This window comes from Rutidosis leptorrhynchoides, chromosome 3 (assembly GCF_046630445.1).
Source record: "Rutidosis leptorrhynchoides isolate AG116_Rl617_1_P2 chromosome 3, CSIRO_AGI_Rlap_v1, whole genome shotgun sequence".
Lineage (NCBI taxonomy): Eukaryota > Viridiplantae > Streptophyta > Magnoliopsida > Asterales > Asteraceae > Rutidosis > Rutidosis leptorrhynchoides.
Genome location: NC_092335.1, coordinates 455,533,183 through 455,541,952, shown reverse-complemented (window position 1 = coordinate 455,541,952; position 8,770 = coordinate 455,533,183). Strand labels below are relative to the sequence as shown.

Sequence of the window (8,770 nt, the reverse complement as noted above, 5' to 3'; positions counted from 1 at the left end):
TTTATATTTTTAGTTTGTAAAAATATAGTTTTATTCAATTTATATATATATTTTATATAAATATTAAAACAGAAAACAGAAAAAAAAAATAAGTATACAGGCCCGAACTGTAGCAGCCCAACTCTGGCCCGAAACCCTAGCTCATGCGATCGCATGAGCCCGAAGGCAAAACTTCATGCGATCGCATGATCGTACCTGACACGCCACAGTTTGACCTAATCCAGCATTAATTACGGAGTATATTATTATTATTATTATTATTATTTAATTAAACCCTAATTAGGTTTTTATTTATTTATTATTTAGTTTAGTATATTATTTAATTTGTATTATTTAGTTTAATTAGTTTTAATAAATTATAAAATTAATAGTTTTATAAAATAAATAATATAAAAATAATATTTTTATAAAATTGTACTTTTTACAACTTTAAGATTATTTTTATATTTTGTAACTTTTAATTTATTTTAGCGTAATATTTGTATTTTTCGCTCGTATTTAGTTTTAAGTCATAGTTTTTTGCCATAGTTATTTTTATTTCTAGATTTTTAGGCTTTGCCGTAAAATCCCTTAAGTGCTTTTTCTTTAGACTAAGATTTAGGTGCTTTAGAATTTTGCGACGCCGTTTTTTATATTTTAGTACCTTTTTAAGTTATTGCCATTTGGGATATAGTTTTTCTTTTAAGCTTTAATATCTTTAGACGCAACTTATAATTCTTAGTTTTTAGTTCCTTTTTAAGTTTCGACGCGCTACTTTCTTTTTATTTTTCGACTTTTTATTTTTCAACATTTTTCGACGCGTTCTTTTTCTTTCTTATTTCTCGCCGCTCTAGTTTTTAGGACATAGAATTTTCTATTTCTTCTCTAAAATTTCTTTAAATTTCAACGAAAAATTATTTTAAGCGGTTAAATTGATAGACATCCAAAATTTTCTGGTTCGTAGTAATAGTTGGATTTGTTAGTGGCTGAGTTGTGAGCTTCCGATTTAAAGGGTTCTGGCTCCCTGCTGCATCTATTGGCTATTCGAAACGTGGGCAAAATCAGAAAAGTATATTAATTTGATAACTTATATAATTTTTAGTTTTATAACTAATAGGATAATTAGTAAATGCACCACATTGTAGCTAAAATTTGGTAATAAGTGTATTATGGAAAATTTTGAGAATATGTTGGAAACTCTTTCTGACATGCGAAATCAATTAAATCAATACTCTCAAACGAGTGTTGATGAAAATTCATTCGGTCAATCTTGGATCACGAATGACGAAACAATAACTGGTTGTGAAATCTGTGGAGATTATCACTCAACATGGGAATGTTTTTATTACGTTCCTATGGAAAATTACGCACCCACGGAACCTGAATGGAACGATTATGAAGAATACAATTCAAATTGGGATTATTCTCAAGAATATTTCCAAACTCAACAACCAGAAGACGAGGAAAATTATGTGTCTGAAAATCTTTTAGACAATATGAAAATCAAACTCGAAGAACTCAATGCTCAAAATGAACAAATGAGAGAGTTTGTAAATCGACAAGCTGAAACTCTATCAGATTACACACCTGTTGATCTGAGGAGTCGTGTGCAAGAAAATCTCATATCATCGAATTTTGATGAATTCGAGAGCTCCAAAATCACCAATTATCCCGATGATACTTTTTATTCAGCTTTACCAATTTCACAACATATCGACACATTAGCCTCTACCGACGAAATCATCGATCAATCAATGAATGAAGAAGAAGTAAGGGTGACAAATTCGTACACTTGGGAAAACGATAACGTTGAAAATTTTACCCCCGAGACCAAAGTGGTGGGACCGATAAGTATCGTTAATGAAGAAGAATCTACTTCGATCCCGAAATTCACCATTCCACAACCTTCCAACCCAATATTCTCAATAGACGAGTCATCTACCGAAGATGAACTACGAGCTGTAATAGATATTGACACCTCGGATTTCACCCAATTGGGTAATAGAGGTGAAAACTTTGATCCCGAGAATAAACGGAAGGAAATGTTAGGAATTGTCAACCCGATAGAAATATGTATGTCGGTATATATCGATCCATTTGACCAAGAACCAGAAAAGAGACATATCCATTTACTAAAAGCTACACTTAAAAAAGAATTAAGTAGTGATGATCGGGTGGTTCTAAACTTTAAACCCATTGATATAATATATACCACCCGAGATGTAAATAACTGGCTCACTATTCTAATTCTTGGAACTTATTCTACCGACTTCACATGTCGTCAGCTAAGTGTGGGGAAGTCTAACCCCACTTAACGTTAAACTAGGGGTTCGGGTTAGTGCATTACTCGTTAATAAAAATGCACGATTAGGGTAAAAGACGCATTTTCAAAAATTAGCAAACAGTTCAGAAAAGCAACCATTTTTGAAGAAAAACATGTGTGATAAAACAAGAAGGAATGAACGATGAGGCGTGCCATCTATCATTCGACGAGCTTTGTAATTACAAACTGGGTATTTTTAATCACTTTTCTACACTTATTACCCTCGTAAATTTATAATTATAGTCTGATTTCATGCAAATGAGGGCATTGCATGATCTCAAGTGTGGGGAAGGGTTATAAATTCTCTCGGGTTTGCACTTGGTTTATTTGCCAAATTTTGTGAAAATTTTAAAAATTTTCAAATAAATGAATTCAATATCATGTTTATACATATTTATGAACGACGAAAACTAGGTGTTAATACCGAAATTATCGTTACCTCGGAAAGGACATAAATTGAGAAACACCTAAAACACTTAAATTCATTTAAAATGGAATAAAGAAGAATAAAAAGGCAAAGAAAGAAACTAAGTGTGGGGAGAATGTACCAAGTTATTCATTTAAAAAACTATCTATCACATGTTTCTGTAAAGTTATTGCAGGTGCTTTTGTTTTGGACTAAATTGACTGTTTTACCCGCAATATTATAATAAAGATAAAAGAAAAGATGGATCTACACGATGAATCAATTCCATCATTAAAAGGAAGTAAAGTCTTCTGAAAAAGATACGTGCTTCTTGATTTAGGTCAGGAAGTTGTCATCCAGACCAGCTGTAGGTTGACGAAAAATCTTGAAAAGTCATCTCTAAAATCAGCAGGAAATCCACGGACCTCAGCATCAAACAGGGTCGCCATGTGGTCAGACTTATCCTAACCATGAGAGGATCTGTCTCGTAAAATGGGGAGGGCGCCGTGCAAATTAGCTTGATAAGACTAATGAATCAGACCTCCAGAAAGGATAATCTCCTTAAAGATTAAAAATCAGCTTTTAAGCCTGATATTACTCAATTCTTGAGATTGACCTTAAAGATTGAGAATTACAAACTCATGGAATTCGATGATATCTAAACTCGAGCTTGAACGAGAAAATATTTTGATCAAATTAAAACTTATTTGTTTTCTGAAAACCTATTTTCAATGCGTTCATTACCATTGAACGTAAAATCCTAGGAATTCACCTAGAATTCATTAGGTCACCTGAACCAAATCGGGTGTCAACTATAAGAACGGTGGTTGCATAGCATGGTCAAAGACAGGACCTTGTGCCAGACCGAAAAACTATAGGGTGATCTTTACTATTGCTCCTACAAAGGATAGTAATTGCATCCGACACGTTTTAGACCATGAACATCTGCATGTCATTAGACATCGCCTCAACAGTTGCTTGTTCAACGCTTTCCTTTACAACCGGAAGGTAGTTTACCGAAAGGTAATATACGGAGCAAGTATACTGGACGTGTTGCTTTCCTAATACAAGGTTAGCAAGTGGGTGACACAAAACCATAAGTTTTGAGCTAAAATTTCCAAATCTGAAACCCACAAAACCCACAAAAATATTTTGCAAACACCAGTGAAGGGTTATTCCGGAAAACTTATCTAGGGTAAAAGCTAGAATGAATTTTCAAAAGATCAAATGTTTTCATAAAGATCCGATTTCCTTAAGGATCTAAATTTTTATAGTCATGTGGGACTGTAAACCACATCGTTACTATCATTGTTTATACCGCCGTATCAAAATCACTAATGTATAAAATGTGAAGAATAAAGAAGTGATTCGTGTGATTTAATTTTAAGTTCTGTATTGCTTGAGGACAAGCAACATTCAAGTGTGGGGATATTTGATAGTGCTCCAAATGAACATATATTTAGTCACAATATCATCCCAATATGTAAAGTTTTCAGTTGCAATGGTTCTATTTTCAAGTAATATTCGTTTAAATAAATAAGTGCGAAGACAAAAGGCGAAAATGAAGAATTGAAGAAAAAGTGCCACTAAAGCTGAAAAAAGTGTCACTAAAGCCATAATGCACTCAAAAGTGCTACTAAAAGTGAGTTAAAAGACTTGCACGGATTTTGGAAGTTAAGGAAAATTATTTTTTAGCAAATTACAAATCGGGGAACGCAAAGTACTAGATATCTGCGCGTACGAAAAGACGTTCGAAAATCCGAAACCGGTACCCGAGCCAACAATCAACGCCCGATGCAACGGACCAAAAATTACAAGTCTACTATGCACAAGAATATAATATAATATTTAAATAATTATATAAATTATTTATATATTATATATTATATTAAATAATATCAACAAGCTAGGAAACAAACCAAGGTAGGCTGGATCCACCTGGCCATACGATCGCATGGCCCTGCTGCCTTATTTCCATGCGATCGCATGGCATGAAAAAGTTGGCCAAGTGCTATAAATTCGCCAGTTTCAGTCGACTATAAAGATATATATATATCATATACTCCTCTGTAATAATAATAAATATATATATTATATATATATATATATATATATATATATATATATATATATATATATAAGTATAGTGTAGTTTTATATTAGATTAGTTTGGTTTATGTAAAAGTTATTTTACGGGTTCTAAAGTCGAAGTTCTGTCTGTGTAAAGCTACGCGATAAATACTCAATGTAAGTTATGTTCTCTTTTTTAAATTAATGTCTTGTAACTAAGTTATTATTATGCTTATTTAAATCGAAGTAATCGTGATGTTGGGCTAAATATTAAGATGGGGTAATTGGGCTTTGGACCATAATTGGGGTTTGGACAAAAGAACGACACTTGTGGAAATTAGACTATGGGCTATTAATGGGCTTTATATTAAATTAACGATACCTCGTTAATTTAATATAAAGGTTACAATTTGACGTACCTATATATAACCACATACGCTTAATCGGATACGATGGGCGGGATATTTATAAATACAAATTATTGTTCATTTGACCAGACACGGGGATGGATTAATAGTCAATGGACTCATTAAAATAGGGGTGGATTACATTCAAGGGTAATTGGTGTAATTGTTAACAAAGTATTAAAATCTTGGTTTGCACACAGTCGATAACCTGGTGTATTCATTAAACAAAGTATTAAGACCTTGTTACCGTTCGAATCCCCAGTTAGTTGGAATATTTGACTTCGGGTATAAAGTTAAAATTGCCGAGCATTTTATAATTACGACCGATGAACTATTATGGACAAAAACCAGACAGGTTTCAAATACATCTAGGACAAAGGACAATTAACCCAGGGTAATAAATAATCAAAACGTCAAACATCATGGTTACGGAAGTTTAAATAAGCATAATTATTATATTGTTATTTATTTTATGCACTTTAATTATTGTCATTTATATTTACGCTTAAGTTTTAAAATCGACAAATCGGTCATTAAACGGTAAACCCCCTTTTATATATTATTACTATATATAATATATTTTGTATAAATATAATTGTTTAAAAATATAGTGTAAAATAAGTCGTCTCCCTGTGGAACGAACTGGACTTACTAAAAACTATACTACTCTACGATTAGGTACACTGCCTATAGTGTTGTAGCAAGGTTTAGGTATATCCACTCTATAAATAAATAAATAACTTGTGTAAAATTGTATCGTATTTAATAGTATTTTCTTGTAAAAATTAATAGTATTTTATACCCCTTCGCTTCACACATCAAGTATTCAGTGAATGCACCGAGCAAAACGTTCACCACCTTTCATACGTTCACCACCTGTAATTCGATCAAGACATCTAACCAATATTGTCGCCGTTGATTTTTCTTTAGAATCGTCATCCAGTCGACTAAGTACTCCAATTCAAATTTCCGATAATTCATTTTTTGAACCCGACCTCACAATTGAGAATCCGGAGGATATTCAAGGACAATTCAGAGATCCTGAACCACTAATCATTCATCCGGAACCACAAATTACTCATCCAGAGATTGTCAAGGAAGAAACCATTAAATCAGAATCCTCTAGTGATTCAGATTCAACAAATTCAATTATGGAAGTAACGGAACCTCTAAGTATGGAAGACCGAATGAGAGCCACACGCACGGACCAAGGTCACGCCATTATTAAGCCAGACATTAATGCGCCAGATTATGAAATCAAAGGACAAATCCTACACATGGTAACTAATCAATGCCAATATAGTGGTACGCTGAAGGAAGATCCAAACGAACATCTTCGAACCTTTAATAGGATCTGTACTCTATTTAAAATCCGAGAAGTGGAGGATGAACAGATCTATCTCATGTTATTTCCCTGGACTTTAAAGGGAGAAGCCAAAGATTGGTTAGAATCGTTACCTCAAGGGGCGATTGATACATGGGATGTTTTAGTTGAAAAATTTCTTAAACAATTCTTTCCGGTATCTAAAGCCGTGAGACTTCAAGGAGAAATTGTTACATTCACGCAAAAGCCAAATGAAACATTATATGAGGCATGGACAAGATTCGGAAAGTTGTTGAGAGGATGTCCTCAACACGGTTTAGACACTTATCAAATAGTACAAATATTCTACCAAGGTATCGACGTTGCTACACGAAAAGACATTGACATAGCAGCTGGTGGTTCCATTATGAAGAAAACCGCAACTGAAGCTCACAAAATTATTGATAACACAGCCTCCCACTCACATGAGTGGCATCAGGAAAAAGATATTTTTCGTTCATCTAAAGTGGCTAGAGCCGATTCTAGCCATGAATTTGATTCCGTTTCCGCAAAAATAGATGCTTTCGAGAGACAAATAGAAAAGATGAATAAAGATATTCACGCAATACGAATCATTTGTGAGCAATGCGGTGGACCACACTTAACAAAAGATTGTCACATTGAGCAAACGATGGAACAACGTGAGAATGTTTCCTATATGAACCAAAGGCTGGGAAATAATTATCAAAATAATTATCAACCGCTAAGGCCAAATTTCAATCGAAATCAAAATATTCTTTACAATCCAAATGGACTCAACAATAACTCGTACAACCAACAAGGTCTGAATAACCAACCAACTCAAAACAACACTTTCAATCAATAAAGACCTGGCTTGTATAAACCACTACAACAAACCGAAGAGAAAAAGCCAAATCTGGAAGAAATGATGGCAAAGTTAATGGAATCTCAAACACAATTTATTACATCTCAAACCCAAACAAATGAGAGGTTTGATCAGTCATTAAGAACTCAACAAGCTTCCATTTTGAATCTAGCTAGAAAAATACGTAGGTACTCTTGCTAGCATGATGAGTGAGAGGGAACAAGGAAAGCTACCAAGTAATATTGAAGTAAATCCTCGGAATGAGAATGTTAATATGGTTTCAACAAATTCTGAAAAACCAGCATCAGAAGATGGGAAGGTTTTCGATGTGAGTAACAATGAAGAAGTTACAACACCACCACCACCACCCGAGTATGTAAAGCCAGTGGTGGCACCATACAGATCACCCATCCCGTTTCCAAGAAAAGGAGTTGAGTATGAGCAAGTAATAGGTAATAAAGTTTGTGATACCTCTGGAAAGAAAAAGAAGAATAAGAAAGTACAAGAAACAAAAACCGTAAAAGTAAACCCGGTGAAGATAGTTCCACCAAAACTTCCACCCAGGTTGGGTGATCCGGGTGAATTTATTGTTCCTTGTCTACTTAGTGATTGTGTCATGTATGATGCACTAGCAGATTTAGGTGCGAGTGTGAGTGTTATGCCTCTTTCATTATATAAGAGATTAGGAGTAGGTGAGTTAAGTCCAACGGAAATGAGTGTTCGACTCTTTGATAAAACCATTAAGCACCCAGTTGGAATTGCTGACAACCTACCCGTTCAAATGGGTAATTTAACCTTTTTAGTAGAATTCATTGTCATTGACATAGAAGAGGACTCAAAAATTCCTCTAATTTTAGGTCGACCATTCTTAGTGTCCACCGGGGCGTTATTTGATGTAAAAAAAGGTAGAATGACACTTAGTAATGATGAAAAATCGATCACCTTTATGAGTCGAAAGTCTAAATTGTAGTGACCCGAACTTTTCCATGTTTATATATATTAATTGAGATTGATATTTACATGATTAAACGTTTCCAACATGTTAAGCAATCAAACTTGTTAAGACTTGATTAATTGAAATATGTTTCATATAGACAATTGACCACCCAAGTTGACCGGTGATTCACGAACGTTAAAACTTGTAAAAACAATACAATGACATATATATGGTTATATATATAGTTAACATGTTTTTATTATAAGTATGTATCTCATTAGGTATTTTAACAATGAGTTATATACATAAAAATGAGACTATTAATTTAAGAAACTCGAAAACGATATATATAACGATTATCGTTATAACAACGTCTTACTAGGTACATATGAATCATATTAAGATATTGATACACTTGGTTAATTATGTTAAATGATAAGTAAATATATTATTAAGTGT

At 33.5% G+C, this 8,770-nt stretch overlaps 1 non-coding gene across 1 annotated transcript; it reads right to left on the bottom strand.

The window, feature by feature from the left end:
* Nucleotides 1–6,720: 6,720 nt before the first annotated feature.
* LOC139903282 (small nucleolar RNA R71) lies at nt 6,721–6,827 on the bottom strand. Its single transcript, XR_011778113.1, has one exon. It is a non-coding gene; the product is annotated as a small nucleolar RNA R71 (small nucleolar RNA).
* Between the last annotated feature and the right edge of the window lie 1,943 nt (nt 6,828–8,770).